The sequence below is a fragment of the Schistocerca nitens genome, chromosome 11 (assembly GCF_023898315.1).
Source record: "Schistocerca nitens isolate TAMUIC-IGC-003100 chromosome 11, iqSchNite1.1, whole genome shotgun sequence".
Taxonomy (NCBI): Eukaryota; Metazoa; Arthropoda; class Insecta; order Orthoptera; family Acrididae; genus Schistocerca; species Schistocerca nitens.
This window is the reverse complement of record NC_064624.1, coordinates 151776066-151802419: the sequence shown is the minus strand read 5'-3', so window position 1 is coordinate 151802419 and position 26354 is coordinate 151776066. Positions and strand designations below refer to the sequence as shown.

At 44.7% G+C, this 26354-nt stretch overlaps 1 protein-coding gene across 1 annotated transcript in view; it reads right to left on the bottom strand.

Annotated features, from left to right (window-relative positions):
* LOC126213046 (poly [ADP-ribose] polymerase tankyrase-like) overlaps window positions 1–13965 on the bottom strand; it is a 117193-nt gene extending 103228 nt beyond the window's left edge. The window contains exon 1 of the mRNA XM_049940621.1: window positions 13842–13965. The gene's annotated coding sequence lies outside the window, so the exon portion shown is untranslated. The remainder of the gene's footprint in view (window positions 1–13841) is intronic.
* Between the last annotated feature and the right edge of the window lie 12389 nt (window positions 13966–26354).

Genomic DNA, 26354 nt, shown 5'->3' with positions numbered 1-26354 from the left:
TGACATTTAGTGTAATTATTTCAATAATGTGTACGAGATAAACATTCCTACATGAACGATTATCTTCCAAGCGTGGATCCACGCATGTTTCAGCTCCAGACTCCCAAGGTAAGCATTTTACTTTCATATTGGCTGTGTGTGCTCACACAGCCAGCCTCTTCGTTTGTATCTTTAATACTCATCTGTCTGCAAGCGCAGCCAACGGTAGGCTACCCATAGACGCGAAGTATAACTGCACAATAGACTTGGCCACTGTTTCTATGTTTCGATACAGTGTATCGTAGAACTGTCTCAGTGTTTCGAAACGGCCATGTTTCAACGTTTCGAAACAGTGGTGTTTCATTCCGCCTCTGTCTCGGATAACGGGACCAGATTCGATCACGAGCCAGACACAGAAACTGTATCGCTGTTTCAAAATTAGGCTGTTTCAGTCCACTTGTGCTTGGGAGGGGCTAATTGTCTCGAAACAGTGACGTTTCATTCCGCTCTATCTCGGACGAGATTCGGGCACGGTACACATACTGAAACACGTTTAACATCTCACTTAATTAAACACTTTCAAGTGTGTCGAAATCTTTTTGACACACAACAGCGCGAAGCTTGAGGTTTCCGAAAATACAGCTTCGTTTCAAATTGACTCCCTATTCTGAAATGGCGTAATATCTGCTTTATAAACACCAACAAACAATAAGATAACGCACACTATTCGTATTCAAAATAATAAAAGTGCGAAAAACATTCAGTTAAATTACACATCTCTTATAACATACACGTGCTGCAACTGCAGTCGAACTTGATAAATGTATGAAGACGCCTCTGATACACGAATCACAAGATCCATTGCTGTGGTGGAAAGAAAATCATGTGTTGTTTCCTACGCTGTTTGAAATAATGAAACGACGTCTTTGTGTTATAGCCACCTCTGTTCCATGTGAGCGCGTATTATCAAAGCAGGGGCAAACAATAACAGACAATCCCGTCTTTCAAGCTAAAAAGTATCAAAAATAATATTTCTAAACTACAACTTAGAACAGGTACAGTAGATCTACACAGAAATGAAACAGTAAAATTTCTGATGAATTTGTTCTTTTCTGGCCTATGTGCACTGAATTTGTATTTGACTGTATTTTGTTTATGCCACTAAATCTTAAATGTAGTTACCTTACATGAGCATTTTTCTCAGATTTGTTTCACGCAGAAGACACTTACGTTTTCGCTCACCATTCAGTGAGTTTCATTTTTTTGAGTTTGTTTATTTATTTATTTATGTGTTCGAGAAACTTGTTGTTGCTTTGGTCTTCACTGCTGAGACTGGTTTGATGCAGCTCTCCATGCTACTCTATCCTGTGCAAACCTCTTCATCTCCCAGTACCTACTGCAATCTACATCCTTCTGAACCTGCTTAGTGTATTCACGTCTTGGTCTCCCTCTACGATTTTTACCCTCCACGCTGGCCTCCAATGCTAAATTGGTGATCCCTTGATGCCTCAGAACATGTCCTACCAACCGATCCCTTCTTCTAGTCAAGTTGTACCCCAGTTCTGTTCCATACCTCCTCATTAGTATTGTGATCTACCCATCTAATCTTCAGCATTCTTCTGTAGCACCACATTTCGAAAGCTTCTTTTCTCTTCTTGCCCAAACTATTTATCGTCCACGTTTCACTTCCATACATGGCTACACTCCATACAAATTCTTTGAGAAACGATTTCCCGACACTTAAATCTATACTCGCAGTTAACAAATTTCTCTTCTTCAGAAACGTTTTCCTTGCCATTGCCAATCTACATTATATATCCTCTCTACTTCGACCATCATCAGTTATTTTTCTCTCCAAATAGCAAAACTCCTTTACTACTTTAAGTGTCTCATTTCCTAATCTAATTCCCTCAGCATCACCCGACTTAATTCAACTACATTCCATTATCCTTGTTTTGCTTTTGTTGATGTTCATCTTATATCCTCCTTTCAAGACCCTGTCCATTCCGTTTAACTGCTCTTCCAGGTCCTTTGCTGTCTCTGACAGAATTACAATGTCATCGGCGAACCTCAAAGTTTTTATTTCTTCTCCATGGATTTTAGTACCTACTCTGAATTTTTCTTTTATTTCCTTTACTGCTTGCTCAATATACAGATTGAATAGCATTAGGAGCCGGCCGCTGGTGGCCGAGCGGTTCTGGCGCCGCGCGACCGCTACGGTCGCAGGTTCGTATCCTGCCTCGGGCATGGATGTGTGTGTTGTCCTTAGGTTAGTTAGGTTTAAGTAGTTCTAAGTTCTAGGGGACTTATGACCTCAGCAGTTGAGTCCCATAGTGCTCAGAGCCATTTGAACCATTTGAATAGCATTAGGGAGAGGCTACAACCATGTCTCACTCCCTTCCCATCCACTGCTTCCCTTTCGTGCCCCTCGACTCTTATAACTGCCATCTGGTTTCTGTACAAATTGTAAATAGCCTTTCGCTCTCTGTATTTTACCCCTGCCACCTTTAGAATTTGACAGAATATTCCAGTCAACATTGTCAAAAGCTTTCTCTAAGTCTACAAATGCTAGAAATGTAGGTCTGCCTGTCGAGAATAATTATCTGATTTATGTAAGTATATGTTTGTGTGTTGTAGATGTGCTATGTTTGGTTACTACACAATATAGGCATCTTGTATATTGATCATAGATAATTCTCAGGAAAATCAACAACAGTACTTTGATCTTTTGTTTTTGGTTTTCAGATATTGCTATAAAATTACATTTCGACAGCAACTTTATCTTCCTGGAGAAGTTTGTAATAAAATTATATCTGCTTGCTGTGAGTAATTGAGGGAACTCGATATACCTGTACTTCAAACACACTTCCTTAACAACAATTGTAAGTGGTGTAGAGCCGGATCTGCCATGATATAGGTATCACAAAGGCATTACACCGTATGAATTGTTTTAAACTTTAGTTTGGATTTTATACTTCAAGGAAACATACGGCAAACAATGGAAAATTTAACTGTGAGTAAGAAAAGTGTGAATGGCTCACTCATAAATGTTAATTCATTGCCTCGCTTCCCAGAATGCTATCTCAATAAATTATATCCCATGATACGCCTTTTCAAGAGCACATACAGATCATCACTCATAAAACCTATCAAAATTAGGCACTAGAATACAGGGAAGCGAGTTTGGCAAAATCTGCCATGTCAAACATACAAACTCCGACCTCAGCCAATTGGAAAATATGAAAGTCACATGACACGAAAGCAGCGCATTTGCTACAGGAAATACGAAACTGCCAAGACGTCTAAGCGAAATTTTAATACTTTCTGCTATATGATTGGCGCTATCGCACCGCATTTGTGTCTATATGGCAATATTTATACAGAAGACACTCGGTATGACATCATGTGTAGGTCTATACAATTAGGAAACACAAGCTGTTTCACTGTTTAGAAACATTGTATTGTACCGTCTCATTTGTTTCGAAACAGTTATGTGTTTCAGTTTGCCCATGTCTACTGCACAAATAGTCACGGGTAATGTTGTCAGCATTGCAAGAAGCAGCTGACGCTGCCTTCCCCTCACCTCCCCCACCCCTCCTAAACCTATCGTTCCCCACAAACACCGCGCGATTCGTCGACAGGCAGTAGAGGTAGGACTGAAGTGAAGGGAGAATGAGTTACGTAGCGCCGATGTGGTGGGAGAGGGGGAGAGAGTGAGTGAACTAGAAAAAAGTGTGGAGTGTGCTATCTGTGAAGAGTATGAAGTGCCAGTTCATTGAAATTGGGTGGTTAGTTCACACTTAACTGGAGTGAAGCGTTCATTTGAACGACTCATGCACGAGCTCCCCATCACTATTGGGAAATACGGAAGCGTCCGATCCCACCCGTCAGCTTTGACCTATAACGTCACAAGTATGGTGGAAACGACCATAAACCATGATTCCAATATGGCGCATATAAAGTCGGTACGTACACATTATGTGGACGAAAATACATCGAAAAACAAACACACACACTTTCCACAAAAAGCCTAATGACACTAACGGGACAAGCGCGGGAAATGGGGTGTTTTGCGTGGGGGGCAAACTAAATACAAACATATTTAGGCACCCACCCCCATACAAAACCACACAAAAAAATGGTTCAAATGGCTCTGAGCACTATGGGACTCAACATCTGTGGTCATAAGTCCCCTAACTTAGAACTACTTAAACCTAACTAACCTAAGGACATCACATACATCCATGCCCGAGGCAGGATTCGAACCTGCGACCGTAGCAGTCGCGCGGTTCCTGACTGAGCGCCTAGAACCGCTAGACCACCGCGGCCGGCAAAGCCACACAAAATGACCAAAAAAACCGACATCACAAAACTCCTCAAATATCACTAAACACAATATCATCTGGAATCGGACACTTCCCTTGACCTATATAGCTCAACAGCAGCTCCCGATCCCATAAATTAGGATCAAACACTTCCCTTGGCCTATATAGCTCAAAAACATCTCCAGATACCAATATCAACATACACACCCACACATTGGAATCGAACTCTTCCCTTGACATGCGCAGTGTTAATTTTATCCGTCATATCCATTCCTGAACAAAAACAACAACCGATTAATTTTAGTAAAATTACCACACGATGTACAGCGAACAACACTAAATTAACCTTCACACAAAATCGTTAACTCACTGAAACGTATTCCACTACAAAACACAGGCGACCCTCTAACAATTCTGGATAATGAGCAAAAGCAAACTGAGCCCATTACACCACACAAACGAAAACCCTGAACATAGCACCAGAGAGCACAACAAACCACAACACGACGACATCTACAAACACGCCACACTCACAAACCAAACTCCGCGCCGTCATGACGTCACACGCGACAACACCCTTACGTCACGGGTCAAAGCCGACGCGAGGGATCGGACGCTTCTGTCGACCCCACTATTGGGGAGTGACCTTGAAGTGACATGTTTCAGGGGCCCAGGTTATAATGCAGAATTACAAAATACAGACAAAAGTTTAACTGCGTAATCTGCTGTCGAAAAAAATATCCGTCTTGTGAATCATCATCATCATCTTGGACAGTTTCCAGCCACTGGCTGGGTCTGTCGGGAACACAAGCCTCTCCATCGTGTTCTGTCTTTCCACCATTCCCCCTCTTCCACCTTCGTCCAGTTCTCTCCTATTCTCGTCACACATTCCTTCACTCCCTTCACCCATCTATCTCTTGGTCTTCCTCTGGGCCTCTTCCCCTCCAGTTGCAGATCAATTATCCTCTTTGGAATTCTTCCCTCATCCATTCTCTTCATGTGTCCATACCACTGCAGTCTTGATTTTTCTATCCTGTTCTGTACTGGTTCCTCCTTTAGTCTTTCCCTCACATACACATTTCGCAATTTGTCTCGTCTTGTTACACTCAACCTGCTCCTCTGGAACTTCATTTCACTAGCCTGTATTCTACTTTTGTCGCTTTTGTGCATTACCCATGTCTCACTTCCGTATGCCAATATGGGGACAAAGTAGGTTCGGTATATAATTCCCTTGGATTTCTGTGGCACCTCCTTGCTCCAAATAAGCCCCCTAATGCATTTGTAGAACTGCCCTGCTTTTCTGCACCTTTCATTTATTTCCATTGCGTTTCCCCCCTTACTTTCAATCATGCTTCCCAGGTACTTGAAGTTCTCTACCACTTGTAGTTTTTCCCCTCCACAAGTTACATCCACATTTGGCCTATTCTTCTTCCTTGTTGTGGCAATTATTTCACTTTTCTTTGCAGAGAAATGCATTCCATATTGTGCTGCCGTTCCCTCCCATACATCTAACTGCTCTTGCACCTCCTTCTCGCAATTTCCCCATAACATCAGGTCATCGGCAAAAAGCACTGCTTTCATTTTATGATCTCCAATTGCATCTGATACTTGCTGTAGGATTTCATCCATAACAATAATAAACAATAAAGGCGAAAGTGCACTTCCCTGTCGCAGCCCATTTTCCAGCTTGAACTATGCAGTACGTTCCCTCCCCACTTGTGAATACAGCTGTTAAACAGATTGCATTTTTTGTAGTTTATGTACGATGTGTGTGTGTGTGCAATACGCGTCAAAATACTCATCGGAGGCATTCATTATCTGTTCTTGAAATTACCGTGCAGTTTTAGCTTTTATGATGAAGATGTGTCACGTAAATTGCAGGCTACGCTATAGGTCTATTTGTGCAACCTATATTCGGCCTTCACATTACTCAGGTACACCAATTCTCAACCGAGTATAAAATTTTTCTCAGAACGAATTAGCTTCGGTTCAGTTCTTCCACCATAAGCATATACTACATCCATATAGTGAGACGAGGTTCTCAGAACGAAATATACACGTAAGACAATAGATCGCATACGGCATCTAATGTTAACTCGACTTTTTAGTTGCTACCTGCTACTTACAAGGGAACCTCCCCATGGCAACCCCCTCATATTTAGTTATAAGTTGGCACAGTGGATAGGCCTTGAAAAACTGAACACAGATCAATCGAGAAAACAGGAAGAAGTTGTGTGGAACTATGAAAAAAAAAAAAAAAGTAAAATATACAAACTGAGTAGTCCATGCGCAAGACAGGCAACATGAAGGACAATCTGAGCTCAGGAGCGCCGTGGTCCCGTGGTTAGCGTGAGCAGCTGCGGAACGAGAGGTCCTTGGTTCTAGTCTTCCTTCGACGGAAAAGTTTGCTTTCTTTATTTTCGCAAAGTTATTATCTGTCCGTTCGTTCACTGACGTCTCTGTTCACTGTAATAAGTTTAGTGTCTGTGTTTTGCGACCGCACCGCAAAACCGTGCGATTAGTAGATGAAAGGACGTGCCTCTCCAATGGGAACCGAAAACATTTGATCGCAAGGTCATAGGTCAACCAATTCCTCCACAGGAAAACACGTCTAATGTATTCTATACGACACTGGTGATGGTATGTGCTCGATTGACCTGTGTTCAGTTTTTCAAGGCCTATCCACTGTGCCAACTTATAACTAAATCTGAGGGGGGTGCGATGGGGAGGTTCCCTTGTTGGAGCTGCGAATTGTCACTGAAATCGCAGACTCAATAGAGTATCGCAAAGAAATACAGTAGTACGAACTTAGGCCGTCAGATGGCACACGGCTTTAAATGTTAACTGCGCCTTTTAGTTGCTGCTAGCGACTTCTAATTGTGGCTTGTCACTGGAATCGCAGCGAGACAAGAGTTTCAGAAGAAGTACGAAATTCGACCAACAGATGTTGAATGTTAACGGCTACTTGCGACTGCTAGTTGTAACTGAAATCGCAACCGCCTTCTATAAAGTTATTGTGATATCTGTGACTTCTCAATCACAATGATTTATAACAGATATGCGATTTCTTGCCCACCCTTAAGCGTAGTTTACACGACGACACTAGGTTGCAGGCAACTGCGCATGCGCGCCGGCCGTTTGCGCAACTCGTTGGTGAAACGAAACACTTTCGGCGTGTTCCACCTTTGGAGACACTACAGTGAGTACTAGACTTGGCCACTGTTTCTATGTTTCGATACAGTGTATCGATACGTGGAACTGTTTCAGTGTTTCAGTGTTTCGGAACGGCTGTGGTTCACTGTTTTGAAACATTGGTGTTTCATACCGCCCTCTCGGGTAACCGAACCAGATTCGGTCTCGAGCCAGAGACAGAAACTGTATCATGGTTTCAAAATAAGGCTGTTTCAGTCCACCAGTGCTTGGAACGGAGTAATTGTATCGAAACAGTGATGTTTCATTCCTCTCTGTGTCGGACGAGATTCGTGCTCGGCACAGGTACTGAAGCACAACATACCACTTCGTGAAACACTTTCAAGAGTGTCGAAATCTTTTTGACAAGCAATAGTATGAAGCTTAAGATATCCGAAAATAAATCTTCATTTCTAGCTGACTGTCCTATTCCGAAATGGCGTAACATCTGCTTTATAAACACTAACCAAACAATAAAACAACGCATACTATTCACATTCAAAATAATAAATACGTGAGAATCATTCAGTTAAATTACACTTTTTTTATAACATACGCTTCTCTGTTCATATACAGTAATCATATTAAGAAACGCAAGTAAGCCCACAACATTTTGAATAAAAAAAAGCGTAGAGTGACAGTTATTAGACATAATATACAAATTTGTTGTAGGTATAATTGCAAGCAATCTGTTTGACATATCACTGATAATGTAATGGTGAACAGGAAGGGCTGGGAAGCATGGTGAATTTATAGTAACTGTTCGAAACACCTTGAAAGACAACATTTTTTCTGTTATATTTTGTTATGTATTCGAATTATTTGGAGTTATTTGTGAGTCTATAGTCACTGTGCCTATTATCCACAATGATTCCCTTTGTGTGTATGGAAATTAGCAGGATGGGTATACTACCCATACTAACGGAATGTGCGAATCCCAGTAGCATATCCGTTGTGTCTGCAGTTTGCTCCCACCTCCAGTTCCGTTCGTGGTGGCTCTTCTGTCTTCAGCTATGGCTGTCCTCAGCCAATTGAAAAGTATGAAAGTCACACGACACGAAAGCAGTGCATTTGCTGCAGGAAATACGAAACTGCCAAGACGCCTAAGTGATAGTTTCATACTTTCTGCGATATGATTAGCGCTTTCGCATCTCATTTGTGTTTATATGGACTCACTTATACAGCAGGAATTCAAGATGATAAAATGTGTTTATTAGATTACAAAACACAAACTGTTTCACTGTTTCGAAACAGCGTATCGAAACATTACATTGTACCGTTTCATTTGTTTCGAAACAGTTACATGTTTCAGTTTGCCCATCTCTAGTGTACACTTTTAGATGGCAGACCTCTCCCTAGTCCTGAATCGGTAGAAGTCGGGGAACGTCGGGAGGCTTCGGTAGGTACACAGTTTCGACTGCTGCCAACATTACGTAGCTGATTGTGTTGTACAAGGTAGCAATTGTTGTCTGCTTAGCTATTGTTTTGCGCTTATTGTTCTCCGTGTTTTTATTGTGCTAAACATTATCAAAATGGGTGAAGAGGCAGTTGCTGGCCCATCTCGGAAGTCACCAACAACCCCTACCGGTAGGCCTACGGTTAGAAGGAAACCAGTATTACGTAGCGATGCTCGCAAAATTATATTGAGTGTGATTGAATGCTGCGAAAGGGAAAGGGAGCAGAAAAAAAAATGCTTCACCCCATTTACAAATCTTCAGTGAGAGCTGCTACATACACAGGACAAAGCATGCATAGCATTGGAAGATTCAAACAGTTTTCCAAGAATCATCCTGGCGTATCACCACAAACGCCTGGTAAGAAAAGGTGAGTTTCCATTTCAAGTATTTTGTTCGCGATCACTTTGAAGGAGCCCCCTATTTCGTCCGAATTACCTTATATTTCATTTTTCGTTGCTAACGTATTGCTATGTATGGAAACACCACTGATTACTGTATTATTTCGAAACACATTCATATTACAGTACATTTCCAAATTCAAAAAAATATATGCAGTGGAGAAGGCATTTTCTTATAAATCTTTCTCATGCTGCAATGACCTAACTGTTGAAACATTGTCCATTACTCTTTTCGGGCGTTCGGAGAACAACTCACCAAAGTTTCATTGCATTCGGATGAACAGTTTGTGAGCGCATAGCAGACAAACATACATACATTCATTTTTATATACACTCCTGGAAATGGAAAAAAGAACACATTGACACCGGTGTGTCAGACCCACCATACTTGCTCCGGACACTGCGAGAGGGCTGTACAAGCAATGATCACACGCACGGCACAGCGGACACACCAGGAACCGCGGTGTTGGCCGTCGAATGGCGCTAGCTGCGCAGCATTTGTGCACCGCCGCCGTCAGTGTCAGCCAGTTTGCCGTGGCATACGGAGCTCCATCGCAGTCTTTAACACTGGTAGCATGCCGCGACAGCGTGGACGTGAACCGTATGTGCAGTTGACGGACTTTGAGCGAGGGCGTATAGTGGGCATGCGGGAGGCCGGGTGGACGTACCGCCGAATTGCTCAACACGTGGGGCGTGAGGTCTCCACAGTACATCGATGTTGTCGCCAGTGGTCGGCGGAAGGTGCACGTGCCCGTCGACCTGGGACCGGACCGCAGCGACGCACGGATGCACGCCAAGACCGCAGGATCCTACGCAGTGCCGTAGGGGACCGCACCGCCACTTCCCAGCAAATTAGGGACACTGTTGCTCCTGGGGTATCGGCGAGGACCATTCGCAACCGTCTCCATGAAGCTGGGCTACGGTCCCGCACACCGTTAGGCCGTCTTCCGGTCACGCCCCAACATCGTGCAGCCCGCCTCCAGTGGTGTCGCGACAGGCGTGAATGGAGGGACGAATGGAGACGTGTCGTCTTCAGCGATGAGAGTCGCTTCTGCCTTGGTGCCAATGATGGTCGTATGCGTGTTTGGCGCCGTGCAGGTGAGCGCCACAATCAGGACTGCATACGACCGAGGCACACAGGGCCAACACCCGGCATCATGGTGTGGGGAGCGATCTCCTACACTGGCCGTACACCACTGGTGATCGTCGAGGGGACACTGAATAGAGCACGGTACATCCAAACCGTCATCGAACCCATCGTTCTACCATTCCTAGACCGGCAAGGGAACTTGCTGTTCCAACAGGACAATGCACGTCCGCATGTATCCCGTGCCACCCAACGTGCTCTAGAAGGTGTAAGTCAACTACCCTGGCCAGCAAGATCTCCGGATCTGTCCCCCATTGAGCATGTTTGGGACTGGATGAAGCGTCGTCTCACGCGGTCTGCACGTCCAGCACGAACGCTGGTCCAACTGAGGCGCCAGGTGGAAATGGCATGGCAAGCCGTTCCACAGGACTACATCCAGCATCTCTACGATCGTCTCCATGGGAGAATAGCAGCCTGCATTGCTGCGAAAGGTGGATATACACTGTACTAGTGCCGACATTGTGCATGCTCTGTTGCCTGTGTCTATGTGCCTGTGGTTCTGTCAGTGTGATCATGTGATGTATCTGACCCCAGGAATGTGTCAATAAAGTTTCCCCTTCCTGGGACAATGAATTCACGGTGTTCTTATTTCAATTTCCAGGAGTGTATATAGATTTTAATGTACATGACGATTTCAGTTTCGTTTACGAACAACATTTAAAGCGAGTTTTACTTCCAAGCCTTTCGTCTGCTTTCGTGTAAGCATGACGCGCAATTTGTAGTGCCAGCACTGCAACTGGTAGGCGTGCCCCCCCCCCCCCCCCCACACACACACAGGCTCCTCTCCCCTCCCCTCTGCACACCCCTCACACCACTGCCGTATTACAGTTAACACACTGTAGGTGCATGAGTTTTTGAGGTTGTGTGTTTGTACATTGTAGACAAACAAATGTGAAGTGGGGAACGGAGAATAACGTTCGCTTTTTGGATATCTATGCTTTGCACAGGTGTTCGTGGGATTTCAATGATGCCGATAAAAATAAGCAACATATTGGTGCCGCTGAGACCGAAATATGCGATCATAACATAGATGGTTTGACAGTATCTGAGCTGCAGGGCAAAATTTATTGAGTTAGGAGCACATATACAACTGAATTAAGAAAAATACAAGCGAGTGTAAGTCTAGCTGTGGTAATGCTCTCGTCTACAAAATTGAAATCCCATCGTTCGAGTTGACCAACTCTTTGTTAAGGGATATTGTTGACAGGAGGGAAGGCTATACAAATTCATGAAGCTGCATTCTTTATTCAATGTTCATCTGTTTAAAACGTCGCTGCAGTGGTCCCCATTCACATACTTTAGAATTGTGAAATATTGCGACTGTACAGATCTGTCTTCAAGAGAGTAGTTTGCAAACCATTCTCTTCTTAATGCGGCCTGCTCCGAATAATTACTGCTGTTCATGTTAATAATTATTACTGTTAATGTTAATAATTGTTGGTGTTAATGAAAAAGCGTCATCAACTCAATCTGCATCTTATAGCATGCCGAGTGTTCCTGACTGTAATGCACGCAATGTGATATGTAATTTCAGTTCTGGCGACAGTGCTTCATGCATTACTGTACCTTTATTCCTTATCGCATAATTTATTTAGGAGAACCGTGAACAGTTCTGGTGACATTCTAAGATAATTAAAATAACTTCTTGGATCTTCCGTTATAAATTATTTCAGCAAGGATGCTGAGCAACTGACCTGACGTCTTTTCTTCATCCAGTCACGAATCGAAATAAGTTTCTTATTTTTTTCTTATGCAGCGGATTCCACGCAACAAGCTTTAACTCCAGCACAACTCGTGCGACGTGCAGCTGCCAAAACTTTCATTTCAGACACGACTCAGGGACCCACAAAACGACTAAACTGAAGTGTATACAGGTGTCGCCGTGCCTACAGTCATATATGAAACCACTTGCGTGCAACTCATTCTACGCAACGAGTGGCGCAACCTAATGTCGTCGTGTAAACTATGCTTTACACCAGACGTCACTAGATCGCGAGACGAGCAAAAGCTCGAGAATGGGACAGAATTAGATTAGATTAGTAGTTGTTCCGTAGATCATGAATACGACACTTGGTAATGATGTGGAACGTGTCAGGTTAACAAAAGGTGTCTATACAAGATATTACATTACACAAAATATTACGTCACAATATTTTTATTTATTTATTTATTTGGTGGGGGTTGGGGAAATTACCGACTTACTATATCCAAAAATTCATCTAATGAGTAGGAGGAGTTGCCATTAAGAAATTCTTTTAATTTCCTTTTAAATGCTGTATGGCTATCTGTCAGACTTTTGATGCTGTTAGGTAAGTGACCAAAGACTTTTGTGGCAGCATAATTTACCCCCTTCTGAGCCAAAGTTAGATTTAACCTTGAGTAGTGAAGATTATCCTTTCTCCTAGAGTTGTAGCCATGTACACTGCTATTACTTTTGAATTCGTTCGGATTGTTAGTGACAAATTTCATAAGGGAATATATATATTGTGAGGTTACAGTGAAGATCCCTAGCTCTTTAAATAAGTGTCTGCACGAAGATCTTGGATGAGCTTCAGCAATTATTCTGATTATACGCTTTTGTGCAATGAACACTTACTCAACTACGAGTTACCCCAGAATATGATGCCATACGAAAGCAGAGAATGAAAATACGCGTGGTAAGCTAATTTACTGAGATGTACATCGCCAAAACTTGGAATGACCCTAATAGCATAAGTAGCTGAACTCAAACGTTTTAGCAGATCCTCATTGTGTTTTTTCTAGTTCAACCTCTCATCAATGCATACACCTAGAAATTTTGAATATTCTACCTTAGCTACCGATTTCTGATCGAAGTCTATATTTATTAATGGTGTCATTGCTTTTACTGTGTGGAACTGTATGTACTGTGTTTAATGAGAGCCCATTTGCAGAGAACCACTTAATGATTTTCTGAAAAACATCGTTTACAATTTCACCAGTTATTTCTTGTCTGTTGGGTGTGATAACTATATATGTATCATCGGCAAAAAGTACCAGCTTTGCATCTTCGTGAATATACAATGGCAAGTCATTAATATATATTAAGAACGATCGCAATCTTTATTTTATTTTATTTTTTGTTGCCGTTAATACGCATGACCAACACCGTAAAGGTTATTTCAGTCCGTTTTTACGGTTCTGTATTATTAAAATCTGTGGCGCATTAAAAACATTACGACAGGGCATAATTACAGTACCGACAACGGTCAGTAGATGGCAGGCCGATCAACAGATCGAACAGAATCCGACATTTCACGAGCTGTGACGTAAACTGTTCACGTCGTGCTGAAACACTGCGCTAGTGTTCAGTAAGAGCTGCTCATACCTGCTGTAAAAACTGCACGGAACGTAGGCCTGCGTTGCTGTAGAGATGGAACACGCTGCTTCCTGCTCTGCTCTGCTCTGCCTCGTCCGCCGTTTGCCACGTCTCGCAAGCGACTGTTCCGCAACAGCTGGGAGGGGCCGCACCTGTGACGTCATCCGACCCCCACTCCTCGAGTGGTGCCAGCGGGCTCGTGCGCGTGCGCAGAGCTGAATTCGCGCATGAGCAGTGCCTTCCTCCCGCTTCTGGCTACTTGGAGCGTGGCTGTTTGACGTACGAGCAGCAGTAGCAAGTAGCCAGATGCTATCCGGAAAAATTTTTCCGGCGCGCCCAAGCTGTCAGTTTCGCGCATGCGCAGAGCAAGCTCAGTTATAGAGGGACGTGACCCGTGTTTATGTTTCGTGTCTTCGTAATATTGCTAGTCTCTCCGTTTACAGCTCCCACGTCAAATGAAATCAAAAGAGATTTCTGTGGCCGGGAGCCATCAAGTGAATTAATATACATTCTCATCACTAGACCGCGGATTTTAGGTAAAAACCTATTTTGTTCCTGAGATCCTGTTTGCATAAAAATTTGTACTTATCCGTTTCATGACTATTTACACTTAATAGCGTTAATTCTACAGGACCTAAAAAAGGCTATTTCGACGTTAGTGCCTAATTTTGCCTATTTCGACTTAAAAAGTGCCTATTTCATCATGTAAGACAGTGGCTCCAAGTTTTTCCACACTATACGACACATGGAAAAAAATATTTTCTGCCCAGCGTGCAGCAAGGTGGCTAGTTGATATGCGCTCATGCTTCGTATTTGCCTAACAATTCGGTCTTTTTTTATTTATTTATATCGCTATCCATGTTAACACCAAATACTCTTTACAGGTGTTTCACGAGGGCTATCCACAAAGTACATTACGTTTTGGAATTAAAAATAAAGTATTGGAATTTTTTTTATTATATACAGATGAAAGCCACACTTCAATACTACTTTTCTACATAGTTGCCATTTAAATTAAGGCACTTATCGTAGCGATGGACGAGCTCGGAAATTCCTTCGTCGTAAAATTCGGCCGCCTGCGCCTTCAACCACGTGGTTACCTCTTCTTGAAGCTGTGCGCCGTCATCAGAACGCTGCATAGCCAACCACTTCTTCATTGCTGGGAATAAGTGGAAGTCGCTCGGTGCCAGGTCGGGACTGTACGGCGGATGAGGAAACAACTCCCACTTAAAAGATTCGAGAACTTCACGAGTGGCATTTGCCGTGTGGGCCCGGGCGTTGTCGTGAATCGGCAAGATCTTTGAGCCCAACTTTCCCCTGCGCCTGTTTTGTATTGCTCTTCTGAGGTTGTGCAGAGTTTGGCAATACCTTTGGGAGTTTATTGCAGTGCCTCTTCCCAGGAAATTTACAAGAATCACACCTTTTCTGTCCCAAAAGAGGTAACCGCGTGGTTGAAGGCGCAGGCGGCCGAATTTTACGACGAAGGAATTTCCGAGCTCGTCCATCGCTACGATAAGTGCCTTAATTTAAATGGCAACTATGTAGAAAAGTAGTATTTAAGTGTGGCTTTCATCTGTATATAATAAAAAAAAATTCCAATACTTTATTTTTAATTCCAAAACGTAACGTACTTTGTGGATAGCCCTCGTATTATTCATATGTAAAAAGTAGATCGCGGATCTTTAGTTTAAAACCTATTTTTTTTTCCTAAGCTCCAATTTGCATATAAGTTGGCACTTATGCGTTTCATGACTAACTAAACTGAATACTGTTAGTTCTATATGACCTAAAATTGCGTATTTCGACGTTGACGCCTAATTTTGCCTATTTCGGCATCAAAATCCTAAAAAGTACCTATTTCGTTAATCTGACATAGAGTTCTTGTGTTTTCAAAGATCAGAAAAAGGAATTAAACTTAGGACTTTACGTCTCGTCGAAGGCGAAGGTCGTTAGAGACTGTTTGGAATTCCTTTGCTTGCCTTACTACCAACAGCACTCGGCACGGTTGAATGGTCACCCATCCAAGTACTCGCCGAGCGCGACAGTGCTTAACTTCGGTGAGCGTATGGGAACCGGTCACAGATTTGAGTTACACATCAGAATCGAATGTGGGAGTACTAAATGTTATATTTGAAAATATTTCGTTCGTAGGATTCTGGCCAGATGTGTATTTTCGCAAATAAACGGTTTCATAGGCCTTAAGCTGAGCACGGATTAAAAAATCACAATGTTAATAGTAGACGCCCTCTATAGCTAAATTACTGCCCTTCGCGCATTTTCTCGCTGCTGTCTACACGCAGTCCTATCAAACTACTCTGTTTCGTGAAAGGTATTATACGTGAATTTTCCGGTTCGAAAAATAATTTGCCAGTAGTGAGATGTTTTCATCTGAAGCACCGGTAGATTCCATTCGCTTGTTCAGAAGGGGCGACCATCTGTCACGTGCCATATGTCCAGCAACGAGTCCGGTACTTCCCCTACCGCTCCCATGCACCGCACGAAAAAAAAACCAGGTCATCGTTCACTTTTTCCCAGCGAAAACAAATCAACACATTGTGTAGCGATCGACTGGGTGTTGTGTGATGTCCTTAGCTTAGTTAGGTTTAAGTAGTTCTACGTTCTAGGGGACTGATGACCTCAGATATTAAGTCCCATATTGCTCAGTAGAGATGGGCAAACTTTTTTTTTTTTTTTTGTTTTAGGGCGCAAAACTTCTATGGTCATTAGCGCCCGGTCCGTGACTTAGGAAACAGTAAAAAATCGAAATTGAAAACCAACAGCAATGGGAACGAAAGTCATAAAATTGGAGAAACTAAAAGCAGAAGGAAGGCTTAAAAATCCACTACAGAAAGGGGTTGGTTGTCCCCCCCAAAAAAAAAAAAGCTTCAAATGACTGACGTCATGTCACTAGCACTAATAAACTGGAGAACGCGGTCGGCAGAGTGCGTGTCATCTGCTAAAATCGACGATAGATCAGGCGATAGCTGTAGACGGGAGCGTAACGGATTAAAATAGGGGCATTCAATTAAAAGGTGTCTTACCGTCCACAGCTGAGAGCAGTGGGGACAGAGTGGGGGAGGATCGCCGCTTAAAAGATGTCGATGGCTAAAAAGACAGTGCCCTATCCGGAGTCTAGCTAAAATTACCTCCTCCCGACGACGCGTTCGGGAGGAAGAGGTCCAAGCACAAGGAAGAGCTTTTATGTCCCGCAATTTATTATGGGTAAGTGTCGACCAATGCGTGGTCCATAAATGAACAACACGTCGACATAGAACGCTCCGTAGATCAGCGAAGGGAATCGATCGAATAGCTGGCCGAGGAAGAGAGACTGCAGCCTTGGCTGCAATATCGGCCGCCTCATTTCCACAGATACCAACGTGTCCCGGGAGCCAGAGGAACGCCACCGAGACGCCCCCCAGGTGGAGCAAGCGCAGACTGTCCTGAATCCGGTGGACCAGAGGGTGCACAGGATATGAGCTTGGAGACTGAGGAGGGAGCTGAGAGAATCTGAGCAGATAATGTACTGTATCCGCTGATGGCGGCGGATGTAGTGGACAGCCTGGAGAACAGCGTAAAGCTCCGCAGTATAAACCGAACACTGGTCGGGAAGCCGAAAATGATTTGGGGTGTCGCCAACAATATGTTTTCGAGCCGTCGGTGTAAATAAATGTGGCGTCCGTCATTTGTGCACATAGAGCAGCAAATGCCCGACGATAAACAAGTGAAGGGAAATCGACAAAGGTCACGGAGCAGGCAGATCCGGGGACGGAGCCAAGGCGGTGCTGTACCCCAAGTTGTCAAGAAGGTTTTAGGAAAGCGGAAGGAAAGAGAATGGAGCAGTTGACGGAAGCGGACTCCCGGTGGTAGTAGGGAGGAGGGGCGGCCTGCATACCCTACATCAAAGGAGGCGTCGAAAAAAATGTCATGGGCTGGTTTAGCAGGCATGGAAGACAGATGGCTAGCATAACGACTCAGAAGGACTGCTCGCCAATTGGACAGCGGAGGTTCAGCAGTCTCAGCATAAAGGCTTTCCACAGGGCTGGTGTAAAAAGCTCCAGACATTAAACGTAATCCACGGTGGTGGACAGAGTCGAGACGCCGAAGAATAAACGGCCGAGCAGAGGAGTAGACTAAGCTTCCATAGTCCAATTTCGAGCGCACTAAGGCGCGATAGAGGCGGAGAAGGACCACTCGGTCCGCTCCCCAGGAGGTACCATTCAGGACACGGAGGGTGTTAAGGGATCGCAGACAGCGAGCCGAAAGACAGGAAACGTGGGAGGACCAGCACAGTTTTCTGTCAAACATAAGACCCAAGAATTTAGCGACGTTTGAAAACGGAAGGTTGACAGGACCTAGATGTAAGGAGGGCGGAAGAAACTCCTTACGTCGCCAAAAATTAACGCAAACGGTCTTACTGGGAGAAAAACGGAAGCCGGTGTCGATGCTCCAAGAGTGGAGGCGATCGAGACATCCTTGAAGACGTCGTGCAAGAAGGCTGGTCCGTTGAGAGCTGTAGTAGATCGCAAAATCGTCCACAAAGAGGGAGCCCGAGACATCAGGAAGGAGACAATCCATAACTGGATTGATGGCAATGGCAAACAGTACAACACTCAGCACGGAGCCCTGGGGTACCCCGTTTTCTTGGGAGAAAGTACGGGAGAGAGTAGTGTTCACCCGCACCCTAAATGTGCGCTCTGCCATAAATTCGCGAAGAAAAAGGGGCAGCCGACCTCGAAAGCCCCAAGAGAACAGTGTGCGGAGGATGCCTGTCCTCCAGCAGGTATCGTATGCTCTCTCCAGATCAAAAAATATTGCTACTGTTTGGCGTTTCCGGAGAAAATTGTTCATGATATAAGTGGAGAGAGCAACAAGATGGTCAACTGCAGAACGGTGCTTTCGGAATCCGCATTGGGCAGGTGTTAAAAGACTGCGGGATTCCAGCCACCACGCTAAACGGTAATTCACCATACGCTCCAAAACCTTACAGACACTACCCGTGAGAGAAATGGGGCGATAGCTAGAGGGGAGATGTTTGTCCTTTCCAGGTTTCGGAACAGGAACGACGATAGCTTCCCGCCAGCGTCTGGGAAAAGTACTGTCGGTCCAAATTCGATTATAAAGGCGAAGGAGGTAACGCAGACTATGGGTTGATAAATGCAGCAACATTCTGACGTGGATACCATCCGGTCCTGGGGCGGAGGAGCGAGAAGAAGAGAGTGCATATTGGAGTTCCCGCAAGGAGACAACAGTATTGTAGCTTTCGCGATTTTCAGAGGAGAAAGCAAGAGGTCGCACTTCCGCTGCACGTTTCTTCGGGAGAAACGCTGGTGGGTAATTTGAAGAGCTCGAAATCTCAGCAAAGTGCTGACCCAATGAGTTAGAAATTGCGACGGGGTCCACTAAGGTATCATGCGCGACAGTGAGCCCAGAGACCGGGGAGAAACTAGGCGCGCCTGAGAACCGTCGAAGCCGACTCCAAACTTCCGAGGAGGGAGGGAAGGTATTAAATGAGCTAATAAAGAATTTCCAGCTTCCCTTCTTGCTATCGCGGATGACACGACGGCATCGCGCTCGGAACTGCTTATAGCGGAGACAGTTGGCCAAAGTAGGATGGTGGCGGAAAACGCGGAGAGCACGTCGCTGCTCACGTAGTGCATCACGGCATGCCTCGTTCCACCAAGGAACTGGGGGGCGCCGGGGCAATTCGGAGGTGCGTGGTATTGAATGTTCCGCAGCTGTAAGAATAACGTCGGTAATATGTGTGACCTCATCGTCGACGCTGGGAAAGTGACGGTCATCGAATGTCGCTAGAGATGAAAAAGTGTCCAATCGGCTTGGGCAAACTTCCAGCGTCGCAGGCGCATGTAGGGCAGTTGAGGCTGCAGTCTAAGGACACATGGAAAGTGGTCACTCGAGTGTGGATCATCAAGGGCGAACCATTCGAAGCTCCGAGCTAGCGGAACAGTACCGACTGCAAGGTCCAAATGAGATAAATTTGTCATGGAGGCAGATAAAAATGTAGGGACCCCAGTGTTGAGGCAAACTAGATCTGCTTGGTGGAAGACGTCTAGCAATAGTGAGCCACGTGGACAAGGATGTGGAGATCCCCAAAGCGGGTGGTGGGCATTGAAGTCCCCAACCAGCAAATAGGGGGGTGGAAGCTGACCAAGAAGATGAAGGAGATCAGCTCGTGCCACTGGTGTGGACGATGGAATGTATACAGTACAAAGAGAGAACGTGTATCCGGAAATGGAAAGACGGACGGCGACAGCTTGAAAGGAAGTGTTTAAATAGATTGGGTGATAATGGAGAGTTTCATGGAGAAGAATCGTGAGTCCTCCATGTGCTGGAGTGCCTTCAACAGAGGGGAGATCAGATCGGACGGACTGAAAATGAGGGAGAACAAAGCGGTCATGGGGACGCAGCTTTGTTTCCTGAAGACAGAAGATGACCGGCGAGTAGGATCGTAAGAGGATCGACAATTCATCCCGATTGGCTCGAATACCACGGATATTCCAGTGGATAATGGACATAGGGTGAACAGAAAATGGAGGAATGTGACCAAGGTCGCTGTCAACTCAACGACTGCTCTGAGCTTGCGACCGACAGCATGGAATGGCATTCAGCCGAAGGCAGAAGATCCTGATCCATAGGTTGGTCAGGAGCAGCTTCTGCCACCAGCGATCGGCCGGTTGATCGGCCGCCAGCAGTGCGCCTCGGCGATACAGAAGACGGCCGAGGGCGATTTCCGCCAGGTGGTGCTGTAGATGGGACACGCCTTGGCGGAGAAGGAGAGGAACTGGGTTTCTTTGTAGCCTTCTTGGAAGGATGATGTTTAGAGGAAGAAGGAACCGATGGTTGGGAAGTTGCCGCACGTAAAAACTCTTCACGAGTATGCTCTTTTTTCGAAGACTTGGCGTCTGACTTTGGGGCTCGAGATTTAGCAGAACCTGACGAAGGGTGAGCCATAGAGTGGGCAGGCGAAAGTGGTGAGGTTGAACGGGCGATCTTTGCGCTGGCCGATCTGACGACCGTGGCACTAAAGGTGAGGTCACAAGTCTGCGTGGCTGCCTCCTTTGTTGGCCAAGGAGAAGCAAGGACAGTGCTGTATTTTCCTGTCTGAGGCACGGTGGGCTGTCGACTGGCGAATAATTTTCGAGCAGCAAAGGTCGACACCTTTTCCTTCACTCTTATTTCCTGGATGAGCTTTTCGTCCTTAAAAACGGGGCAATCTCGAGAGGAAGCAGCGTGGTCACCAATACAGTTGATGCAGCGAGGGGATGGAGGTGGACAAGCACCCTCATGGGCATCCTTGCCACACACAACACATTTGGCCGGATTGGAACAGGACTGGCTGGTGTGATTGAACCGCTGACATCGATAGCAACGTGTAGGGTTTGGGACGTAAGGGCGAACGGAAATTATCTCATAGCCTGCTTTGATTTTCGATGGGAGTTGAACTTCGTCAAATGTGAAGAAGACAGTGCGGGTTGGAATGATGTTCCTGTCAACCCTTTTCATAACTCTATGAACAGCCGTTACGCCCTGGTCAGACAGGTAGTGCTGAATTTCTTCGTCAGACAATACATCGAGGGAGCGTGTATAAACGACTCCATGCGAGGAATTTAAGGTACGGTGCGGTTCCACCCGGACAGGGAAGGTGTGGAGCAGAGAAGTACGCAGCAATTTTTGTGCCTGGAGGGCACTGTTTGTTTCTAACAACAGGGTGCCATTCCGTAATCTGGAGCAAGACTTTACAGGACCTGCAATTGCGTCGACACCTTTCTGAATAATGAAAGGGTTGACCGTGGAGAAGTCGTGACCTTCGTCAGACCGAGAAACAACAAGGAACTGTGGCAACGATGGAAGAACGGACTGTGGCTGAGAGTGAACTTACGTTTGTGAGCAGACATAGTGGAAGGTGAGGAAACCACTGCGGAAGAATCCCCCATGATTACCGGCGTCTCCGATGGCGCGCTCCTCCCTTGTGGGGGCCCTCACTGAGGGCACACCCCCCTTAGGTGATTGTTCACACCTCAGGTCACACCTCCCGACAAACGGACGGAGGGACCAATCGGCACTTTCGGTAGGTATCAGCTCGGGTAATCACCCCTCCCTGGGCCTGGCCGTTACCAGGGGGTACGTACGTGTCCTACCTGTCTACCCGGGGCGGGGAATTACGCGTTACCCCGTCACCGGCTACGCATGGAAGTGCGTGGGTCGGCCTTCAGACACGCACAGGGAGGAAAAAAGAGAAAGGGAAAGGAAAGAAGAGGGGTCTCAAACGCCGCAGCGGAGAAAAGGGCAAGGAGAAGAGGGAAGGAAAGGAGAAGGACAGAGGAAGGACGAAGACTTGCAAGTGTAGAAAGCAAGGAATTTGGAACAGTTTCGAGCGTCCGTCTCCGGACGTAAGCACAAACCATATCCCCAGAGGGGGAGAAAGGGAAGGAAAGAGCCAGAGGTGTGGGGGGGGGGCGAAGATGGGGGACGGGAAAGGATGCGGAAAGGGAAGGCATGCAGCCTGGAAAGGAAGGAGGGCCACATTAGCTCGGGGTCCCGTGCTCGCTACGCACGTGTCCACAAAAGAGTTGTGGACCCCCTGGGGGGAGATGGGCAAACTGAAACATGTAACTGTTTCGAAACAAATCAAACAGTACAATGAAATGTTTCGATACGCTGTTTCGAAACAGTGAAACAGTTTGTGTTTTGTAATCTAATAAACCTACACATTTTATCATCTTGAATGTCTACTCTATAAGTATGTCCATATAAACACAAATGAGTTGCGAGAGCACTAATCATGTCGCAGAAAGTATGAAACTATCACTTAGGCGTCTTGGCAGTTCCGTATTTCCTGCAGCAAATGCGCTGCCTTCGTGACGTGTAACTTTCATACTTTTCAATTGGCTGAGGACAGCCATGGCTGAAGACAGAAGAACCACCACGAACGGAACTGGAGGTGGGAGCAAACTGCAGAAACAACGGATATGCTACTGGGATTCCCACATTCCGTTAGTATGGGTAATATACCCATCCTGCTAATTGACATGCACACAAAGGGAATCATTGTGGATAATAGGCACAGTGACTATAGTGTCACAAATAACGCCAAATAATTCGAATAAATAACAAAATATAACAGAAAAAATGTTGTCTGTCAAGGTGTTTCGAACCGTTACTATAAATTCACCATGCTTCCCAGCCCTTCCCGTTCACCATTACACTATCAGTGATATGTCAAACAGATTGCTTGCAATTATACCTACATCAAATTTAGTCTCTGTCTAATAACTGTCACTCTACGCCTTTTTTTATTCAAAATGTTGTAGGCTTACTTGCGTTTCTTAATATGATTACTGTACATGAGCAGAGAAGCGTATGCTATAAAAAAAAGTGTAATTTAACTGAATGATTTTCACATATTTATTATTTTGAATGTGAATAGTATGCGTTGTTTTATTGTTTGGTTAGTGTTTATAAAGCAGATGTTACGCCATTTCGGAACAAGACAGTCAGCTAGAAACGAAGCTTTGTTTTCGGATATCTTAAGCTTCATGCTATTGCTTGTCAAAAAGATTTCGACACTCTTGAAAGTGTTTCACCAATTGGTATGTTGTATTTCAGTACCTGTGCCGAGCCCGAATCTCGTCCGACACAGAGCGGAATGAAACATCACTGTTTCGATACAATTAGTCCGTTCCAAGCACTGGTGGACTGAAACAGCCTTATTTTGAAACAACGATACAGTTTCTGTGTCTGGCTCGAGATCGAATCTGGTGCGGTTATCCGAGACAGGGGCGGAATGAAACACCACTGTTTCCAAACAGTGAACCACAGCCGTTCCGAAACACTGAAACAGTTCCACGTATCGATACACTGTATCGAAACATAGAAACAGTGGCCAAGTCTAGTGCTCAGAGCCATTTGAACCATTTTTGTAGCGACCGACGTGTTAAGTGTTACTAACGTTCTAAGTGCAAAATAAATTCTGGTTTCTGTGTGAGAATATTACGCCACGCCAAAAACAGCTAGTTCAAAGTCTACTTATATAAGGCAGTGGCTGCAAGATTTTCCGCATTATACAACAGATGAGAAAATTATTTTCTGCCAAGCATGCAACAAGGAGGTTAGTTGATATTTTTCTTAGACTTCTTATTTTCTTCTCACTTAGGATTCTTTTTTATCGCAATCCTTTAGTAATACGAAATACTCTTTATATGCGCTTCTAAACTGCATTTTCCTGCCATCAGTCTATTCCTGCAGAGTCAACTTTACGTAAGAATTATGTGGATTCAGCTTAAAATGCTGCATTGCACAGAATCCGAGAAGATGTTGGACAATCTTGTATATGGATTTCTGAGGATGAAACTACTGACAATCTTGGCCGTTACATTGCAAACCTGATTACTGGCAAGCTAGATCCAGATGCTCCATGCAGGGCTCATTTGATTTACTCAAAACGGCTTGCAAAAACTGACCAACAAACAATAGCGCAGTTTGTGAACAATGGGCTTAAGGTGCTATGCCCAAACGGAGTGGATGAGAATAAGGTGCTTCTGGCCGCCACTGATGCTGCTGCATATAGGATAGCAGCGTTTCAATTATTAAAAGTATTCTACCCATTGGTGTTGAACGTAACTTGTGTAGTGCATGGGATCAACCGCATAGCAGAGCAAGTAAGGCTACAATTTCCTAAAGTAATATCTATGGTGAAGAAAATTTTTGTTAAGGCACCCAGAGAAGAGCTTTCAGATGTCCCATTGCGGCCAGAGCCTGTTGTCACCCAGTGGAGCACGTGGCTGACAGCAGCAGAATACTACAGTACGCATCTCTCAGCTGTCCAGAAGGTGATTGAAAATATACCGGAGGATGCTGCATCCGTAACTGCAGCAATGGAGTTACTCAAAGATTCTTCTTTAAACCGGGACTTACCTTACATTAGGGCCCACTACACATTTATGTTGTTGTTATTGTTGTGGTCTTCAGTCCTGAGACTGGTTTGATGCAGCTCTCCATGCTACTCTATCCTGTGCAAGCTTCTTCATCTCCCAGTACCTACTGCAACGTACATCCTTCTGAATCTGCTTAGTGTATTCGTCTCTTGGTCTCCCTCTACGATTTTTACCCTCCACGCTGCCCTCCAATGCTAAATTTGTGATCCCTTGATGCCTCAGAACATGTCCTACCAACCGATCCCTTCTTCTAGTCAAGTTGTGCCACAGACTCCTCTTCTCCCCAATCCTATTCAGTACCTCCTCATTAGTTACGTGATCTATCCATCTGATCTTCAGCATTCTTCTGTAGCACCACATTTCGAAAGCTTCTATTCTCTTCTTGTCCAAACTGGTTATCGTCCATGTTTCACTTCCATACATGGCTACACTCCATACAAATACTTTCAGAAACGACTTCCTGACACTTAAATCTATACTAGATGTTAACAAATTTCTCTTTTTCAGAAACGATTTCCTTCCTATTGCCAGTCTACATTTTATATCCTCTCTACTTCGACCATCGTCAGTTATTTTACTCCCTAAATAGCAAAACTCCTTTACTACTTTTAGTGTCTCGTTTCCTAATCTAATCCCCTCAGCATCACCCGATTTAATTTGACTACATTCCATTATCCCCGTTTTGCTTTTGTTGATGTTCATCTTATATCCTCCTTTCAAGACACTGTCCATACCGTTCAACTGCTCTTCCAAGTCCTTTGCTGTCTCTGACAGAATTACAATGTCATCGGCGAACCTAAAAGTTTTTACTTCTTCTCCATGAATTTTAATACCTACTCCGAATTTTTCTTTTGTTTCCTTTACTGCTTGCTCAATATACAGATTGAATAACATCGGGGAGAGGCTACAACCCTGTCTCACTCCTTTCCCAACCACTGCTTCCCTTTCATGCCCCTCGACTCTTATAACTGCCATCTGGTTTCTGTACAAATTGTAAATAGCCTTTCGCTCCTTGTATTTTACCCCTGCCACCTTCAGAATTTGAAAGAGAGTATTCCAGTTAACGTTGTCAAAAGCTTTCTCTAAGTCTACAAATGCTAGAAACGTAGGTTTGCCTTTTCTTAATCTTTCTTCTAAGATAAGTCGTAAGGTTAGTATTGCCTCACGTGTTCCAACATTTCTACGGAATCCAAACTGATCTTCCCCGATACACATTTATGGCAAGAATAATTTCACAATGGTTCAAATGGCTCAGAGCACTATGGGACTCAACTGCTGTGGTCATCAGTCCCCTAGAACTTAGAACTACTTAAACCTAATTAACCTAAGGACATCACACACATCCATGCCCGAGGCAGGATTCGAACCTGCGACCGTAGCAGTCGCACGGTTCCGGACTGCGCGCCTAGAACCGCGAGACCACCGCGGCCGGCAGTTTCACAATTAGGAGGCTCAGGGAGACCTATCTACGACAATATTTCTTTGCTTGAAGAAGTCAAAATGAAAATTAATGAAGCGCCAGGTGAAGTAGGGGAAAAAGTACGGGCAAAAATGCAAATGGTTTTGCAGA